Source organism: Rhinolophus sinicus, chromosome 3 (assembly GCF_057876585.1).
Source record: "Rhinolophus sinicus isolate RSI-liver-muscle chromosome 3, RSI-T2T, whole genome shotgun sequence".
NCBI lineage: Eukaryota > Metazoa > Chordata > Mammalia > Chiroptera > Rhinolophidae > Rhinolophus > Rhinolophus sinicus.
Genome location: NC_142503.1, coordinates 121,858,756 through 121,874,510, shown reverse-complemented (window position 1 = coordinate 121,874,510; position 15,755 = coordinate 121,858,756). Strand labels below are relative to the sequence as shown.

The window sequence follows — 15,755 nt, the reverse complement described above, 5'->3', positions numbered from 1 at the left end:
CAATACAGGAAATCAGTGAAACCAAGAACTGGTTCTTTGAAAAGATAAACAAAATTGATAAACCTTTAAGCAGACTCATCAAGAAAAAAAGAGACGACCCAAATAAATAAAACCAGAAATAAAAGGAGAGAAGTGACAACTAACACTACAGAAATGCAAAGGATTATAAGAAAATACTATGACGAATTATATGCCAAAAATTTGGACAATCTGGAAGAAATGGATAAATTCTAGAAGCATCATCTTCCAAGACTGAATCAGGAAGAAACAGAAAATTTGAACAGACCAATAAATACTGACAAAAATGATACAATAATCAAAAGCCTCTGTCTGAACCAACAAAATTCCTGGACTCGATTGTGTCACACTTGAAATTCACCAAGCATTCAAAGAATTAATACCTATTTTTCTCAAACTATTCCAAAAAATTGAAGAGAGGGAAGGCTTCCAAACTTATTTTACAAGGCAAGCATTATCCTCATACCAAAACCAACTACCCAAAAAAAAAAAATTATAGGCCAATATCCCTGATGAACATGGATGCAAAAATCCTTAATAAAATATTAACAAACCAAATTCAGCAATACGTTTAAAAGACCGTACACCATGATCAAGTGCGATTTATTCCTGAGATGCAAGTTTGGTGCAATATCCACAAATCAATTAACGTGATATGCCATATCAACAAAATAAAAATGAAAAGCCATGCGATCAAATCAATAGATGCAGAAAAAAAATTTGACAAAATTAAGGATCCATATATGATAAAAACTCTCAACAAACTGGGAAGAGAGGGATCGTATCTCAACATAATAAAGGCCATATATGACAAACCCACAGCTAACATCATACTCAATGGTGAAAAGCTAAAAGTGTTTTCCTTAAGATCAGGAACAGAAAAGGACCCCATTATACCACTTTTATTCAACAGTATGGTACTGGCATAAAAACAGACACATAACTCAATGGCACAGAATAGTCCAGAAATAAATCCATGCCTAGATAATCAATTAATCTATGATAAAAGAGGCAAGAATTTACAAGAATTAAAGACAATCTATTCAATAAATGGTATTGGGAAATCTGGACAGATACATGCAAAATAAAATGAAACTAAACGACTTTCTTACACCATACACAATAAACTCAAAATGAATTAAAGACTTAAATATAAACTCCTAGAAGAAAACTTAGGCAGTAAACTCTGTGCTGTCACTCTTAGCAATATTTTTTTGGATATGTCTCCTTGAGCAAAGGAAACAAAAGGAAAAATAAACAGGACTACATCAAACTAAAAACTTTCTACACAGCGAAGGAAACTATCAACAAAACAATACTACAACCTAATGAATGGGAAAAGATATTTGCCAATGATACATCCAATAAGGCGTTAATGTCCAAAATATATAAGGAACTCATACAACTTAACACCAAAGGGGAAAAAAAAATCCAATTAAAAATGGGCAGAGGACCTGAATAGACATTTCTACAAAATAGACATACAGATGGCCATAGACATATGAAAAGATGCTCAACATCACTAATCATGAGGGAAACGTAAATTAAAACAACAGTGAGAGTATCACCTAACATCTGTTCAGAATGGCTATCACCAATAATTAACAAACAAGTAAGTGCTGGCAATGATATGGAGAAAAGGGGACCCTCATGCACAGGCATTGTAAATTGGTGCAGCCACTATGGAAAAAGTATGGAGAGTCCTCAAAAAATTAAAAATAGAACTACCATATGACCTAGCAATTCCACTTCTGGGTATTTATCCAAAGAAACTCAAAACACAAATTCGAAAAAATACATGCACCCCTATGTTCATTGCAACATTATTTACAAATAGCCAAGATATGGAAGCAACCTAAGTGTCCATTAATAGACAAATGGATGCCGGAGAGAGGAGGAAAAATGGCGGCATGAGGTGAGCCTCTGTAAAGCTCCCCTGGAATTTACAACAAATCAAACAACAAAAACTCTACAAAGGACTCCCTGCACAGCAGACAGGCAAGACGAAGAGGCCCACTACCGAAATCACCTACAGGTGGGAGAATCCCGCGAGCGGGGGGCGGAGGAAGGAAGGGAGAAGTGCGGAGACGGAGCCACGCAGGCGCAGGACGCAGACCTGGCTCAGTGCTCCGAGCTCGCTGCTTCCCGGAACTACCGCAGCTGCAGGAGATCGGACTGCTAGGGCTCCGCCAGGGCTCCACAGGGCTGAGGGGACAGCATATAACTCAGCTGAACCCAACACTCACGGCAGAGACCTCGGAGCAAAGACTGAGGGAAGAAGGCTGAAAACGGTGGTTTAAGCCCTCACTGCCGAGCAGAGAATGGAAGCCTTAGGCACTGAGACTACCCGCCCCCTCCCTACCCTCCCAGAGCTCACCCCGCCCCCACCTGCCCAGTGCTAGAAGCGGAACAGTAGCAGTGTCAGATCAAAAGAACAGAATATTTGCTGTTCTGAGAACTATGGACCACAGACACAGATTCACAGCCCAACTAGTTCTGGCAAATGGGAGGGAGCTGTGGAAGCAGGACCGGCTGTGGTGGTGGTCGCCGCCATTGCTCTGGGCCACCTCTCACAACTCACTCCACCCCTGACCCCACATATCTGGGCGGATCCCTGCAGGAGTAAACAGAAGTGCTGAAACATACGGGCTCTGAATCTGGAGCTGGAAGAGCTTTGGAACATCAAAAGCTCTCTGCATACCCACCGGGACACTGAGCCCTGTGACCTAGATGAACTATTAACAGAGGAGAAGCCCGTCTCCCAGGGAATACCCCCATTGTGTGAGAAGCTGGAACAGTGCAGAGAAAACAGCACTACCGTGTGAGAGAGAAAAAAGGGATGCAGTCGGAGAGAAAATAAAACATTCTACCAACAAGTACTGGAAAACAAAAGAAAGACCTCTTCCTATAAACCTGTTGCAGAAGCCACTCCTGCAGTTGTCTAGGAAGAGAAATAATAAATCAGTAATTGCCATGAATAACCAAGGCAACAAGACAGCTCAGAAAGAAAGTGAAAAGTCTCCAGAAAAGGAACTTCAAGATATGGAAATATGTGACTTAAATGACAGAGAATTCAAGATTGCAGTTCTGAAAAAACTCAACATGATGCAAGACAACACAGAAAGGCAGTTTAATGAACTCAGAAACACAATCAAAGAACACCATGAGCATTTTACAAAAGAGATTGAAATTTTAAAAAAGAACCAAACAGAATTTCTGGAGATTAAGAACTCAATAGAAGAAGTTAAGAATGAAATAACCAGCTTAGGTAATAGAGTTGACCAGATGGAGGAAAGAATCGGTGACATCGAAGATAGAAACCTGGAAATGACACAGATGGAAGAAGAAAGAGACTTGAGACTTAAACGAAATGAAAGAACTCTACAAGAACTTTCTGACTCCATCAGAAAGAGCAATATAGGAATAATGGGCATACCAGAAGAAGAAGAAAGAGAGAAGGGAACAGAACATATTCAAACAAATTGTTGATGAGAACTTCCCAAACTTGTGGACAGAACTGGATCCTCGAATCCAAGAAGCAAATAGAACACCTAATTACATCAGTCCCAAAAGGCCTTCTCCAAGGCACATAGTATTGAAGCTGTCTAAAATCAACAGCAAAGAAAGAATCCTCAAGGCTACCAGAGATAAGAAGACGGTAACCTACAAAGGAAAGCCCATTAGATTATCATTAGATTTTTCAGCAGAAACTCTACAAGCCAAGAGGGAGTGGAACCAAATATTCAAACTACTGAAAGAGAGAAATAATGAGTCAAAAATAATAGATCCAGCAAAGATATCCTTTAGATATGAAGGAGGAAAAAAGACCTTTCCAGACATACAGAAGCTGAGGGAATTTTCTAATACACGACCTGCACTACAAGAAATACTAAAAGAGGCTATTTGACAACCATCAACAGGGACAATTTGTGGCAACCAAAAAATAAGAAAGGGGAGAGTAAAGGCCTGAACTGAATACGGGAATGGAGAAAGTAAGCGTGCTGAAAAAAACGAATACTCTAAATATCAAACTTTCTTTTACATAAACTTAAGGGTAACCACTCAAAAAAAATCCAGAACTGAAATATATACTGTCATAAAAGAAGAAACAGAGGGAAACATCATAGAATACTACCACATGGAAATAATAGACAACAACAAAAAGGCAAAGAAACAATGGAGACACAGCCTTACCAGAAAACTAAAGATAGAATGACAGGATATCCTCACATATCAATAATCACCCTAAATATAAATGGATTGAACTCACCAATAAAAAGGTACAGAGCAGCAGATTGGATCAAAAAACTAAACCCAACCATATGTTGTCTCCAAGAGACACATCTCAGCTACGAGGACAAGCATAGACTCAAAGTGAAAGGGTGGAAATTGACATTCCAAGCAAATGGTACACAGAGAAAATCAGGTGTAGCCATAATGATATCAGATGAAACAGACTTCAAGGTGAAAAAGATAACAAGAGACAAAGATGGACATTTCATAATGGTGAAGGGGACTATACAACAAGAAGACATAACAGCCATCAATATTTATGCCCCCAGTCAGGGAGCACCGAAATACACCAAGCAACTACTAACAGAACTAAAGGGAGAAATTGACCAAAACACAATTATACTAGGGGACTTAAATACATCATTGATAGCTATGGATAGATCATCCAAACAGAAAATAAATAACGAAATAGCAGCCCTAAATGACACGTTAGATGAAATGGACATAATTGACATTTATAGAACACTTCATCCTAAAACATCAGACTATACATTCTTTTCTAGTGTACACGGAACATTCTCAAGGATAGACCACATATTGGGACATAAAATCAGCCTCAGCAAATTTAAGAAGATTGAAATCATACCAAGCATATTCTCTGATCACAAAGCTTTGAAATTGGATATCAACTGCAAAAATAAAGCAGGAAAAACCACAAATACATGGAGATTAAACAACATACTTTTAAAGAACGACTGGGTCAAAGAACAAGTTAGAGAGAGATCAAAAGATACATAGAAACAAATGACAATGAAAATACATCCTACCAACATTTTTGGGATGCAGCGAAAGCAGTTTTAAGAGGGAAATTTATCTCATTACAGGCCTATCTCAAGAAACAAGAAAACTCCCAAATAAATAGCCTCAGTTTACACCTTAAAGAACTAGAAAAAGAAGAACAAGTGAAACCCAAGGTCAGCAGAAGAAAGGAAATAACAAAACTTAGAGCAGAACTAAATGAAATAGAGAACAAAAAGACAATAGAAAAAATTAATGTGACAAAGAGCTGGTTCTTTGAAAAGATTAACAAAATTGACAAACCCTCACTAAGATAAAAAGAGAGAAGACACTAATTAACAAAATCAGAAACGAAAAAGGGTAAGTTATCACGGACACCACAGAAACACAAAGGATCATCCAAGAATACTATGAAGGACTATATGCCACCAAATTCAATAACCTAGAAGAAATGGACAAGTGCTTAGAAACATATAGCCTTCCGAGGCTGAACCATGAAGAACTGGAAAATCTAAACAGACCGATCACCAGTAACGAAATTGAATCAGTCATCCAAAACCTTCCCAAAAGCAAAAGTCCGGGACCAGATGGCTTCACTAGTGAATTCTACCAAACCTTCAAAGAGGATCTAATACCAATCCTGCTCAAACTCTTCCAAAAAATTGAAGAAGAGACAGTACTCCCTAACTCATTTTATGAGGCCAACATTACCCTGATACCAAAACCTGGTAAGGACAGCACAAAAAAAGAAAACTACAGACCAATATCTCTGATGAATACCGATGCAAAAATCCTAAATAAAATTCTAGCAAATCGAATACAACAATGCATTAAAAAGATTATTCATCACGACCAAGTGGGGTTCATCCCTGGGGCACAAGGATGGTTCAACATCCGCAAATCCATCAATGTGATACATCACATAAACAAAATAAAGGACAAAAATCATATGATTATATCAATTGATGCAGAAAAAGCATTTGACAAGATACAACATCCATTTATGATTAAAACACTTAATAAAATGGGTATAGAAGGAAAATACCTTAACATAATAAAGGCCATATATGACAAGCCCTCTGCTAATCTCATAATTAATGGTGAAAAACTGAAGCCCTTTGCTCTACGTTCAGGAACACGACAGGGCTGTCCCCTATCACCTCTGCTTTTCAACATAGTGTTGGAAGTCCTTGCCAGAGCAATCAGGCAAAAGAAAGAAACAAAAGGCATCCACATTGGGAATGAAGAAGTTAAATTATCACTCTTTGCAGATGACATGATGCTATATATAGAAAACCCTAAAGACTCCACCAAAAAGCTATTAGAAATAATCAACGAATACAGTAAAGTTGCTGGCTACAAAATCAACATACAAAAGTCCATTGCTTTCCTATATACTAACAATGAAGTCTCAGAAAAAGAAATACAAAAGCAATTCCTTTTGCAATTGCAGCAAAAAGAATAAAATACCTAGGAATAAACTTAACCAAGGATGTGAAAGACCTATATGCTGAAAACTATAAGACATTTTTGAAAGAAATTGAAGAAGACACAAAGAAATGGAAAGACATTCCGTGCTCATGGATTGGAAGAATCAACATAGTTAAAATGGCCGTATTACCCAAAGCAATATACAGATTTAATGCAATCCCCATCAAAATCCCAAAGGCATTTTTTAAAGAAATAGAACAAAAAAATCATCAGATTTGTTTGGAACCACAAAAGACCCCGAATAGCCAAAGCAATCTTAAGAAAAAAGAACAATAATGGAGGTATCACACTCCCTGACTTTAGCTTGTACTACAGGGCTACAATAATCAAAACAGCATGGTATTGGCAGAAAAACAGACACATAGACCAATGGAATAGAATCGAGAACCCAGAAATAAAACCACATAAATATGGACAGATAATTTTTGACAAAGAAGCTGAAAACATACAATGGAGGAAAGACAGCCACTTCAATAAATGGTGCTGGGAGAATTGGATAGCCATGTGCAAAAGAATGAAACTGGACTGCTATTTGTCACCATGTACCCAAGTTAATTCAAAATGGATCAAAGACTTAAGCATAGACCTGACACAATAAACTGCATAGAAGAAAACATAGGTACTAAACTTATGGACCGTGGGTTCAAAGAGCATTTTATGAATTTGACTCCAAAGGCAATGGAATTAAAAGCTAAAATAAATGAATGGGACTCTATGAAACTTAAAAGATTCTGCACAGCAAAGGAAACCATCGACAAAATAAAGAGGCCACCAACTGAATGGGAGAGGATTTTTGCAAACAGTGCCTCCGATAAGGGGCTAATATCCAAAATATACAAGAAACTCATGAAACTCAACAACTAAAAAACAAACAACCCAATTGAAAAATGGGCAGAGGACCTGAAGAGACATTTCTCCAAAGAGGACATACAAATGGCAAATAGACATATGAAAAAATGCTCAACATCACTAATCATCAGAGAAATGCAAATAAAAACCACAATGAGATATCACCTCACCCCAGTCAGAATGGCTATCATCAACAAGACAAATAGTAACACGTGTTGGAGAGGCTGTGGAGAAAAAGGAACCCTCATACACTGTTGGTGGGAATGCAGACTGGTGCAGCCGTTATGGAAGGCAGTGTGGAGGTTCCTCAAAAAATTACGAATAGAATTGCCATATGACCCAGCAATCCCCTCCTGGGTATCTACCCAAAAATTCTGAAAACATTTATACATAAAGACACGTGTGCTCCAATGTTCACTGCAGCTTTGTTTACGGTGGCCAAGACACGGAAACAACCAAAATGTCCTTCGATAGATGAATGGATAAAGAAGTTGTGGTATATATACACAATGGAATACTATTCGGCAGTAAGAAAAGATGATATAGGAACATTTGTGACAACATGGATGGATCTTGAGAGTGTAATGCTGAGCGAAATAAGTCAGAAAAAGCAGAGAACCATGTGATTTCACTGATATGTGGTATATAAACCAAAAACAACAAAAGAACAAGACAAACAAATGAGAAACAAAACTCATAGACAGAGACAATAGTTTACTGGTTACCAGAGGGTAAGGGGGGTGGGGGGTGGGAGATGAGGGTAAAGGGGATCAAATATATGGTGATGGAAGGACAACTGACTCTGGGTGGTGAACACACAATGGGATTTATAGATGATGTAATACAGAATGGTACACCTGAAATCTATGTAATTTTACTAACAATTGTCACCCCTATAAATTTAAAAAAAAAAATAAAAAAAAAAATAGACAAATGGATAAGGAAGAGGTGGAACATATGTACAATGGAATATTACTCAGCCATAAAAAAGAATGAGATTTTGCCATTTGCAAAAACATGGATGGACCTAGAGTATATTATGCTAAGTGAAATAAGTCAGATGGAGAACAATATGATTTCACCTATATGTGGAATGTAAAAAAAAATGAACAAAAAACAGAAGCAAACTCATTGATACAGAGAACAAATTGATAGTTGCCAGATGGGTGGGGGGGGCAGGGGGGCTGGGTGAAAAAGGTGATGGGATTAAGAAGTACAAATTGGCAGTTATAAAAATTGTCCCAGGGTAGAGTACAGGATAGAGAATACAGCCAATAATATCATAACTATTTATTGTGTCAGGTGGGTACTAGACTTATCAGGGTGACCACTTCGTAAGTTATACAAATGTCTAATCCCTATATTGTACACCTGAAACTAATATAATATTGCATGTCAACTATAATTGAAAAACTTTTTAAAATATTTTTTTAAAACTCTCATCAATTAATGCATATAATAATTTTTTTAAAGCTTGCCTTAAATTCACATAAAAGAAGGCCATTGCCAAGGTTCTGAGATAAAAAACATTCTGTGGGACCTATAAAGATTGGGGGCCTTTAAAAAAAATCTCTGGGGAAACCATGGCTTTTCTCAAAGCATACACAGCTGAGCTTTCCTGGTTTGTGTTACTCAAAGGCCACCTACAATATTGCCAGGGTCACGGTTGCTGGTATCTGGGGATGGGTAGCTCAGCAAGCCTATACTAGCACCCCATGCTGGGCTGATTCAGAAACCAGTTTTATCTGTCTCCGCAAGGGTGATTCCCCTCAGAGGGATTGATTACTGCCCTGGGAAAGCTCAGGTCCGGGGTAGAGGTCAACAGGAAAGGGAACTGCTCTGCCCGGTAATTTACAAAAGTTACATTAATTAATCCTTACAACCCACTGACAACTGCGTAACAGAGCTCCAATTTGAGAGCTGGAAACAAAGCTCAGAGTCATTCCCTGCTCAAAGTCATACCTGGTATGTGGTGGAGCCAAAGACAGAATGGATATCTGTCTGCTCCAAATCTGTTTTATTTCCACGGCTTGAAATTGCCTGGTTGGGGAAGCAAGAGGTTTGGAGTTCTCCCAAGCCAACCCTCACTGATCAACCTGAGTCAGTCACTTTACCTCTCTTTTTTCTGGTGTGTGTGATGAGTTGTGTCATGCAGGGTGTCATGCGGGGTCTCTAGTCCCGCTCCCCGCACAAGAACGCAGGATATGGTGAGGCCTAAAAGGAACACCCACGGAGCGTAGATAGGGGAGTCATACCACTATAGTCTCGCTGGTGGCTGGGTTGGAGACACAGGAAGCAGGAGCCACACGATCCACAACCTGCCGTTCGCTTCTCTGCCAACCGACTCCACTTGCTAACTGCAATCCGCGCTTGCTAGCTTGGCCACGGCAGTTATATTAGCGGCTAATGGCTCACTGGTTACAGCTGATGGTTAACTAGTCACAGCTGATGGCCATCTACCACCCGAGCCAGCACCTTTCCACATGAGGCCAAGCGCCTGGAAACTGCTCTCTGGGGCTCTGTCCCCCCAGTTGTATGGAGTAGGGGCGTCTCCAGGGGGCCCTCAAGGCATGCAGCTCACCTGAACCAGCCAACTCAGATGTGCAACCACACAAACACCTTACTAATGAGCCCACACACATGAACTGCAGGCTTAGTCCTGTTTGAGAGAATTTGAGTAGTTTGGCATAAACATGGGAAAGGTCAGCTCACTTGGCATAAATGGGGCTCTACAATGAAAGGAAAGGCAAAATAAAAATAAAAAAAAAGGACTGAGAGGAAATTCAAGTCAAAAAAATTTGCCCTGAAATGGAAGCTTTCGTTTCATCACCATCAAGTAATTTTATAGCATGACAAATTGCAAGAGAGACTCACATCCTAGTGTGATCAAAATTGTGAATTTTCAACTCACGCCTTTAAAATTTATAATTTTCAGATAATATTCAAAATAACTTGAGTCTGGGTGGGAACATTTTAATTCGCTTAAATATACCCAGATCAGACTGTGGACATTTAGAATAAACTTTTCATTATTTTTTAAAAATTACAAGACACGAAGCAGTCTGACTCCATGGGTTTATGAGACTATACTGATGTGACCATATGAAAAAAAGAACACTAGAAACTGAATTTCTGGTTTGTTGTAGTGACCACATCAAAACAAACTAAGCAGAGACGACTAGGGACTAATTCAACTTCGCTTTGTTGAACTGCCCTGGGTTCAACAGAATCATGGAATTTCAAAGACTGATATCCAAAGATTCCTGGCTGCGGATGACCTTGTATGAGGCTTTAAATATTTGTAGCTGCTTTTACAATGGAAACCTCGGGATGATTAAAATGATCGAGCATCAGCCCCATCGACATGGCTCAATTTCAAGAATTAGCTGATGGTGCTAAAAGCAAGCTCTGTGTACCAACATGACATGGCATCCTAAGAATCCACACTCAGCCACATGAACTCTAGGAAGGATTCAACTAAGTGACTCTGGGGACAGAGCCAGGAGTGCAGTTTCCAGGCTCTCGGCCTCATGTGTAAAGGTGCTGGCTCAGGTAGTAAATGGCCATCAACTGTGATTACATGGCCATCAGCTGTGGCTAGTTGCCCGTCGGCTGTAACCAGTGAGCCATTGGCCACTAATATAACTGCTATGGCTATGCTAGCAGCAAATGGGGGCTAGCAAGAAGATGGTGGCTGAGCTAGCAAGCGCTGATTGCAGTTATGGTGGATTGCAGCTAGCAAGTCAGGTTGGTTGGTTGGCAGAGAATCGGACAGCAGGTTGCAGATCGTGTGGATCCTGCTTCCTGTGTCTCCAACCCAGCCACCAGAGAGACTATAGTGATATGACCCCCCTATCTGTGGCTCCGTGGGTGTTCCTTTTTGGCCTCACCGTGTCCTGCATTCTTATGTGGGGAGCGGGACTAAAGACCCTGCCAGACACCCCGGCATGACAGTGACTATAACAGTAGACTGATTTGCCTGCCAGTATCATTTCTACTGATCTTCCTCTTCTTTTCACTATATGTCTCAGAGTTCACACTATTCCTGATAAGTGATTAAGGGATGGACAAGTAGCCAAACCCAGCCAATGAGAGGCAATTACCCACTGATGAGTCATTGCTTGAGAGGCACAAGAGGGCCGCTGTCTGTTCTGCTGGATTGAAACTGGGGGTCCTTAATCAGGAGGCTGTAGATAGCACCACGAGACACCCAAGTATGATGCCAATGCAGAGCCCAAGGTGTCCTAATGACATAATTTGAATCACTGGGTCTATCGTTCGTGTAACCTGAGTGTTGCAGCCAGGTGCAGACAGCCTTGAAAGAGATCCAAAACCCAATGGATGATTTAAACATCGCGAGAGAGCCAAAGAAATGCAAACCAGACAAAATATAAGAAACAATGATTTTCAGACAGTGGACATCAGGACTCACGGGACGGTGATCCTTCAGAGAAAGGAAACAAACAAGGTATACCCCACGATTGCTCCAGCTTACTTCCCAGAGAGATTTTTTCAGGCCACAGCACAGGTAGTTCTAGCTGAGGAGCCTCCCCGAATTGCGGAGACAAAGTTGGGCATCTGGGGAGGTGAAGGCTGCTAGAGTTCACAGAGAGGAATAGTGGAGAGAAGAGAGCTATACAAAAAGAGAGTCCTGGAGGTCTGCAGAGGGTCAGGTGAATACTGATCAGTTGCATGTGTGTGAGGAAACTACCTGAGTCTAGGGAAGGAATCATCTAAAAGGATTATCTTTGCTCACGTGCAACCAGGAATAGTCTGTTCCCATCAATCAATTACCTAATATTTCATGGGGGATTGGCAGAGTACTCGACGGGTTTTGTGTCAGTAATGGGGAAAAATAGCCTTAGAATAAATCTATTCTGATCCTACCTGAGAAACCTTAAAAGTAAGACCCAGAAGGATCAAACTGTTTCCAAGTAACTTAACTATGTGCAAGAAAGCTCAAGAATAGCAGAATACAAGATAAAATTTTTTTTTTTCAAGATAAAAATTAAGTGTCTGTGAACCAGACAAGACACAGGACAATAAAGTTCATGACGAAGAGAAAAATTCTCAATAGAAACAGACCCAGAAATGCCACAGATGATAGAATTAATAGACAAAGACATTAAAACAATTATTATAACTATATTCCAAGAAGGTAAAAGAAAGTTGGAACATTTTTAAGATATAGAAATCATTTTTAAAGGCCCAAATTGAACTTCTGAAATGAAGAAATTCAATATCTGAAATGAAAAATTTGCTAGATATATTTGTAGAATAATAATATTTATAAATAAAATATAAATATATAATTATAAAAATATAAATATAAAAAATAAATATAAAAATATAAAACTATTTATAAATAATATTTATAAATTTTATAAATTGTACCATAAGAAAAACTGCATTTTTCGGATTAGGTTTAATGAACCAAAAGTTAACTTTTTAAACAACAATACTTTCTAAATATAGTTTATGACCAAAACCTTACACTGATAGGCTCAAGATACACCTGAAGCTTTTTTTTTCAATTACCTGAGTTAATGAGTTCATAAGTTCACTTTTACGTTTATGACAGTTTGAGAGGAATTTCTGCCATTTGCAAAAAAAAAAAAAGAAAAAAGTCATAAAATAGTTGCCAAAGTCTGGACAGTATATCAGTCTAACTGGTTCTGAGACAACACATTCTTTTTCAGAGAACTAAAATGATTCTGACGAGAACACAGACTCAGAATTGAGATGTGCCCGTGGGATACAAGCCACAATTCAGGAACTCCCTAGTCTGTTTAATACCAGAATTATCATTGATTTTTCTTATGTTTGATCAACTACTTACACTAGGTCTACAACTATGAACTTCTGTGAAAATAAAAGTGATTAAATTGTTTTTGGACTGCTTTTTGTTTGTGTTTGCTAAAATATGTTTTGATATGTTAATTCTGTAATTTTTTAATATGCAGTTCACACACAAATGAATTTCTGCTCATGTATCCTCTACTTAAAAGAAGAAACTCCTGGGGTGGCCAGTTAGCTCAGCTGGTTAGAGCGCGAGCTCTGAGCAACAGGGTTGCCGGTTCGATTCCCACATGGGCCAGTGAGCTGCGTCCTCCACAACTAGATTGAAAACAACAACTTGAGCTGAGCTGCCACTGAGCTCCCGGTGGATGGCCAGATGGCTCAGTTGGTTAGAGCACGAGCTCTTAACAACAAGGTTGCAGGTTTGCACCCCCGCAACTAAGATTGAACACAGCGACTGGACTTGGAGCTGAGCTGTGCCCTCCACAACTAGATTGAAGGACAACTACTTGACTTGGAGCTGATGGGTTCTGGGAAAAACACACTGTTTCCCAATAAAGTCCTGGAAATACATACTGCTCCACTTCCGCAGTAAAATCTTTAAAAAAAAAAACTTCTAAGATTCTATTCTATTGTAAGATTACAACCAAACTCACAGAAAACTGATTTATAAGCCCTATTCCAATTTATGAGTTAACATATACCGAGACTCAGTAATGATCCATTGCATGGGTCATACCTTATGAGAGGCAGAAGAGCAAAGCAGAGAAAATGAGCAATTTCACCTGCTGTTTTCTGACAAAGACTGTATCAGGTGCTCTAAATGTTGCTCATTTAATCCAAATAAAAGCCCTAAGAAAACAGGTAATACAATTCCTACTTTACAGGTGAAGAAATACAACGTCCAAGTTCAGCCATTATCCTAAGTCACTCAGTAACTAGTGGATTTTGAACTGTTCAGATCTGAGTGTAGAACCATTTCCATTGGAAATGAGGAATTAGAGGGTATTAAGAATTAGAGGATAGAAAACAAAAAGTAATTAAGATATTCTGGGGATGCTAGAGTTATAAAGATGAAAAGACAGATTTTTAAATTTTTATCATTTACCAAAAGATTGACAACAGTATCTTGGTTGCTTCTAGCCAATGTATAAGGAGGCACACACCATTTTCAGAAATGAAGTTTCTCAATCATAATGCAGGGCCTTCTGCATCATGGCCCCTCAGAAGTAAGCTAGTTCTTACTGAGTTCAGTTAGGCCTAGGACAAGTACCCCTTGAACACATAAATGGTGTTCAGCTCTACCTACTTGTTCCAGATACTACCTTTCTGTCCCTGAAAGAAAAAGCCCTTTTCAGTGTCTTTCTTAGATGTCAGTGCTGTTTTAGGGTCATCTGGAAACATACCTTTATGAAATGAATCAGAATACATCCATACCCTGGAACCCTGTCCATCTGCAGAAAGGATTGAGGACAACTGTTACAGGATGGTCTACAAGACTACAGATACATTGTGAAATTCACAACAAAGAAAAAGCTGCAAAACACTGCACATAGTATGCTACTCTGTGTAAAAATAAAAGTATATACACTTATTTATTGTATGTGTGTAGAATATCTCTGGAAAGATATACAATAAATTGGTAATACTGTTTGCTTCCTGGAAAGGGAACTGGGTGCCAGGGGGACAGGAATGGGAGGGAGACCTAGAGGCTTTTCATTGTATACTTCTTATATATTTCAAATTTACTACCAGGTATATAGGATTTACTTCATTAAAATTGGGGGTGGGGGGGAATAAAGGCTTCTTCTGATATACAGGAACCAATAGGTAGTTTAGCTCACAAAATCTAATCGTTTAAGTCTCATGGAATCTTTTAAGTTCCCATTTTACTTACTCTCTCTGTAGCATTAACATTATTGTCTGCTCCCTTCTTGAAATTCTCCTTCTTTTGCCTCCTTGATTTAAATTAGAGTCATTTGGTTTGCAGTCTGTCTGTTCCTGTCCATCCCAAGAGTTGGATATCCTGGATAAGAATCAAAGTAAGAAAGTGTCATTGGATTCGTCACAGAATATTTTGTATAGGAACAGCTAGTTTTACTATATTTTGCCATTAGTGAAAAATTAAGAATTATTCAATACTACAAAGGTTGTTACTAATGTCTGTAGTAAAAATATCAATCCACAGCAGCCTCTGGAGCCAGATTGCCTGGATTCAATTCCAGTCTCATCTCTTATTAGCTGTGTGGCCGCGGGCAGGTTATTTCATATCTGTAAGCTTCAATCTTCTCATCTCTAAGAAGGGAAAATAACTGTCCTGCCTCATAAGGTTGCTGTGCAGATTAAGTAGCATAATCCATGAAAGTGCTCGTTACAGGGTTGGAGGGTCAGAGCATGCCAGCTACAACTAGGTACTGCACTGTAAGTTCCGCAAGGGCAGGGCTCTGCCACCCACTAGGAGATGCTAACTGGTCCCAGCAGAGACCTTTCAGCCACAAGGTGCTCTGGGTCCTTTGGGAGTGGCTCTCACAGACAAGAACCCAGGAGCCAGTCCGTCAGCACTGCAC

At 39.2% G+C, this 15,755-nt stretch overlaps 1 long non-coding RNA gene across 4 annotated transcripts in view; it reads right to left on the bottom strand.

Moving 5' to 3' along the window:
* The window catches only part of LOC148758565 (uncharacterized), a 37,434-nt gene extending 22,217 nt beyond the window's left edge, over positions 1-15,217 (bottom strand). For all 4 annotated transcript variants that reach the window (XR_016020773.1, XR_016020774.1, XR_016020775.1 and 1 more), the window contains exons 1-2: positions 15,086-15,217; positions 14,595-14,642 (exon numbers count right to left, since the gene is read on the bottom strand). This is a non-coding gene — a long non-coding RNA (uncharacterized LOC148758565). The remainder of the gene's footprint in view (positions 1-14,594; positions 14,643-15,085) is intronic.
* Positions 15,218-15,755: the final 538 nt, after the last annotated feature.